This window comes from Asterias rubens, chromosome 12 (assembly GCF_902459465.1).
Source record: "Asterias rubens chromosome 12, eAstRub1.3, whole genome shotgun sequence".
Classification (NCBI taxonomy): domain Eukaryota; kingdom Metazoa; phylum Echinodermata; class Asteroidea; order Forcipulatida; family Asteriidae; genus Asterias; species Asterias rubens.
In genome coordinates this window covers 4,472,276-4,477,418 of record NC_047073.1, presented here as the reverse complement: position 1 = coordinate 4,477,418, position 5,143 = coordinate 4,472,276, and the positions used below count along the sequence as shown (strand labels likewise).

Sequence of the window (5,143 nt, the reverse complement as noted above, 5' to 3'; positions counted from 1 at the left end):
CATGAATAACATCCAGAATAAATATTGTTTTCTAGTTACTGAATCACAGTTTGGCTAATTCATAATTATAGACGTTAAACCAATGTTTGTTTGAGAGAGATTGGCTGTTGCCAGCTAGGTTATTATTATGTCCCTTTGTGGGAGTTTGCCGAATTCCCTTGATGGGAAGAATATTTAAACAAACAAATAGACAAACAAAATCAACCGATGTGGATTTGTTTAAAGCTTTACACAAATGTAAATTTCAACACAACAACATTTTTTTTTACAGGAAGTGTTCTCCTCAAGCCCTCTCATGATGCCTATCACGACAAGTAAGCTACTTTGACCCTTGACCCTTGACCCCTACGCCTGAATGCCTCTCATAGGAATATTTTGGGTTTTTTTTTTTTTTTTTAATGATTGATTAATTTATTGATTGAAGTTGTTGTTTTGATCATCACCCAGTAAACAAAATTCCCTGCAACTTTTGGGGCTTTTTGAAAACATCCACCAAATATATATTACCTAAAGGAACATTACAGAATCGGTTTTTGCTAACAAAACAGTTGATGGCAGTGTAAGCACTTGATGTAATATTTACCTAAACTGACAAAACGAAAGAAGTTTGAGATCGATCGGCCATCTGGATTCTGAGTCACAAGAAAATTAAGTGATAAACCGATTGAACTTTTTTGCATGACATCGGTTAAACAAAAGAAATGTAATTAAATGCTCACTGAGCAATATATTCCAATTGGGAAGTTAGCTTTATTTATTTCTCATCAAATATTACTTTCAGACAGAAATATTTTGAGGGTTGTTTTCTGCTATCATCATCATTAGATCGTGTAAGTTTTATGTAAATCTGTGTTCTTAGAGAAATTTTGTTCTTACCAATTCTGTAATGTTCCTTTGAGTTTGATAGAGCTTACCTGCATGCAACGAGTTTCTCCCTCATATCCCTAAGCCGCCCTGAATGCTTGAAATGGTTTTAAGTCTAAATTTAAACATGTATATTTGGTTTGCGGTGACACCATGTGTGTATCTACTTACTAGGTAGATTATGCTCTTTCGAGAGCTTGTCTTTCTGTTTATTCTACTACCGCGGAGAATTCTAACTAGTCAAAAAGTGGTAGTGCAGTTTATAATAATAGTAGATACAACGTTTATAGAGCGCTAAATACAACAGTTTCTAAGCGCTATAACCAGATTGACAGAACAGATGAGTTTTTTTTTTTTTTTTTCTTTTGAGTGGAGCTCTATGACTCCGTTTATTCATCACCAGTGAAAACAAAGTACAAACATCTTCAATGGAACATTAACACATACTGTTAGATCAATACATTACGGATACAAGAGGCTAGTTAAAAGACAATGAACAAAGGTGACGTTACATATCAAACAACAAGGACATCAAAACATGTAGAGATTTAAAAGTGTCCAAATGAAGGAGCTGTTTGAATGAGGGTGGGTAGCTTGTTTCAAAGTGTTGGAGCTACGACTGAAAAGGCACGATCGCCATACGTGCGTCATAGTAAGGGGTCCCGGTGAAGACTGAAAATGAGCGACAGAAGAAGAGCGAAAGCGTCGGGTAGCTGATGAAAGTTAAGAAGAACAAAGGGCTATCAGGACTTCTTAGATGTATACAGGGGCCAAATTATGAACAGCTATACACACGAAGAAGAATTTACGAGAAGTCCCCTTGATGTACTTCGCGAAAGTGGTAGTCCTTAGTTCCACCTCTACAATGTAGGTAGCAGTTAAAAAAGCATGAAGGTTCTTTAAAGAACTGAGAAGTCTCTTGAATTCTGGAAAAATGTACTTTATGTAGGTAGTAGAATACTCGATATGTCAAGACAAGTTCTGAAAACAACGCACTGTTATATACCCAGCCAGAAGATGCACACATAGTGTTACCACAAACCAACTGTTGAGCCCTCGCACGCACGTCATACGGGGCGACTGTGCCACGCTCACCATTTTGGGGGTTTACATGTGAACGCTGCCCCACCTAAAAGGTGTACCTCACTGAATCACGCACAGTGACATTGCCCACCAGTATTGCGCATCCAAGATTATTCTGATCTTGACGTCAGGTGAATTGGATCAATACGTTGAATTAAAAACAAAATCTCAAAGTTAATCAAAGCTAGAACAATATAATGTCCATACAGAAAATATACTGTACATTGCATTTCTTTTCTTTTTTCAAAGCTTTTTCGTATTTTTGTCCTTGCATTTCCTACTAATGTGACTTTGTATTCATTTACCCCCCTGCATGGCGTGATAACCCTTGACCTGCTGTTGAATATTCATGACTCATCAAAGATCCTGGAGGTATGTGATTTCATTTTGAAGCAACAAGTCTCAAAAGGGACAGTTCATGTGTGGCCATTTCTTCATATGCTTTGTTTTTTATATTTATGATACAACCACTTTTTTTTTTTATTCTTCATGTTTGTTTATTATCTTTCCTTGAGTACCAGTTAAACTGTAACTTTGTTATTCCAAAAGACATCATTGCATTTTAAAGTTGTGCAACAGTTACAAACAAATATTTGTATAACATTTTTTGTTCACTGATCCTTTGTTGGGGAAACTATACTACGACATACAAGGGCCCAGATTCACTGAGCTGCTTACAGAAAGTATTTCTTTAAAAGTTTCTGATAAGCGACATTTGGCATTAAATTAAAGATTAATTACCAAACGTATACCTTCCCCTTAAAGGCCTAGACACTATTGGTAAATTCTCAAAATAATTTTAAGCTTAAAAAATGTTTGGTAACAAGCAATGGAGAGAGCTGTTGATAGTTAAAAACATTGTTAGAAGCGGCTCCCTCTAGGGGTTTTTGAGAAAGAGGTATTTTCTCACTCAAATAATAAAAATATTCAGGCTTGAAGCCTTTATTAGGCATATGAAAGCACACATGCAATTAGGTTTTTTTTTCTTTCATTATTCTCTTGCAACTTCGATGACCAATTTGAGCCAACATTTTTACAGATTGTTCTTTTATGCATATGTTGGGATACGCCAAGTGAAAAGAATGGTCTTAGACAATTACCATAGGTGTCCAGCAGCCGATTTCACAAATCACTAGGATTAAAGGCAGTGGACACTATTGGTAATTACTCAAAATAATTATTAGAATAAAACCTTTCTTGGTAACAAGGAATGGGTAGAGGTTGATGGTATAAAACATTGTGAGAAACGGCTCCCTCTGAAATGCCATAGTTTACGAGAAAGAAGTAATTTTCCACGAATTGGATTTCGAGACCTCAGATTTAGAACTTGAGGTCTCGAAATCAACCATCTAAACGCACACAACTTCATGTTACAAGGGTGTTTTTTCTTTCATTATTATCTCGCAAGTTCGATAACCGATTGAGCTCAAGTTTTCACAGGTTTTGTTATTTTATGCACAGGTTGAGGTACACCAAGCGGGAAGATTTGTCTTTGACACTTAACCATTAATTAATGTTCAGTGTCTTTAAACATGAATATTTGTTTTTGTTTACCACTAGCGAGTGCGGTTGCAACAGTCGTAGGTGTTATCCTAGCTATCCTGGTCATCGTTGTCATCGTTCTTGTGGTCCTCATCTACATGTAAATATTTCTTCACTTCACTCCTCATTACCCACTGATCAGTAGACTGGGCCCCTGTATTTATCCGCAAGGATAAAGACAGATCCCTGCCGCTAGATCCAGTGATTCCATTAGATACAGTCATATCATTATAAACGTGCAGTGACATAAATGCCTAAACAGTCACTGCTGTCACGTCCGTAAAGAAATTGAGTGCGTATCTCTATGTGAAATGAGGGTAGGTCAAAGGTGAATATACATGCCGGCCTAGAGGCAGGTCTCTGGCGTTATTCACGAGCCTCAAAGTGTGACGTCAGATGTTCAGGCTAACTCATCAGAACCTCGGCATACCTTCACTGATTGTGAACTCTTGGTGGCAGCAGACACTTGTGGTACCTACCTGGAATATTTCCTTATGAGTTGATCAGCACGCTTTTGTACAAGTGATTGGTTCTGGTTCACGTAACTGGATCTATGTAACGCATGTAAAAGAACCCAGTGCTCTTGTTGAAAAGAGAAGGGGTTTGCCCTGGTGTTCCTGGTCTGATCGGCAGCAAATTGCGCCACAGCACCTTGTGAAGCATTACATGGTGCTATCAGAATTAGGTCTCATAACTCAAACGTAGTCCCACGCCTTGCAGGAAATACTGTATGTTACAGCGCCAGGAGCGTCACTGGGTGACGGACATGTGCGCTATATAAGAAGCCACAATTATTATCATTAATATCATTGATTCCTTTTTCATAGAAGGTGAAGGAACTCGATGCCTTTCTTGTGAGCTGTGGTGGTTCTTGGAACCACCAGTTCTTCTTGGAACCACCACAGCTCACAAAGAGAGTTCATTCACATGGTTCTAGTTCACTCATGTTGTTTACTTTTTCATAGAAGGTGAAGTAAGTAAATGCCTTTCTTGTGAGTTGTGGTGGTTCTTGGAACCAAAATTTCTTTGGTTCTTCTCGATCTCGGGTTCTTCTCGACCACCGGTTATTCGATGTATTCAGAACCACCACAGCTCACAGAGAGAGAGACTTCATTCACATGGTTCTAGTTCACTCATGTTGTTTCCTTTTTCATAGAAAGTGAAGGAAGTTAATGCCTTTCTTGTGAGCTGTGGTGGTTCTTGGAACCACCAGTTCTTCTTGGAACCACCACACCTCACAGAGAGACTTCATTCACATGGTTCTAGTTCACTCATGTTGTTTTCTTTTTCATAGAAGAAAAAAGAATGAAATGCCCCTGCTCCACGACAGAGAGAACGGCTTCTCTATGGAACCAGTGATGGGCCATGAGAAAGAACAGGGTAAGTTTATTTACTGTTGTTAATTTCTATTTGAATTCGTTGGACAATCAAACACCTCGACCACAAGTAGTCCAGGGAAAGAACAGCAGGGAAAGAACAGCAGTGACAAAAATTGTCATCAAAAGAGGTGTATTCAACAAGCCCCGTGGTCATAAAAAAAAAAAAACTAAATATACTTGTATGATAATTATACTAAAAACATCAACCCCCAGGCGAGGAGACGGGCAAGATGATAAATAACCTGCCGCCAATTTCACCAAACTCTTCCTACGAA

At 38.2% G+C, this 5,143-nt stretch overlaps 1 long non-coding RNA gene across 2 annotated transcripts; it reads left to right on the top strand.

The window, feature by feature from the left end:
• Window positions 1–270: 270 nt before the first annotated feature.
• On the top strand, window positions 271–4,870 carry LOC117297443. 2 transcript variants are annotated; one of them, XR_004519884.1, is made up of 4 exons: window positions 271–314; window positions 2,311–2,319; window positions 3,508–3,589; window positions 4,784–4,870. It is a non-coding gene; the product is annotated as an uncharacterized LOC117297443 (long non-coding RNA). The 2 variants fall into 2 exon arrangements; XR_004519885.1 differs by lacking the exon at window positions 2,311–2,319.
• The last annotated feature ends 273 nt before the right edge of the window (window positions 4,871–5,143 follow it).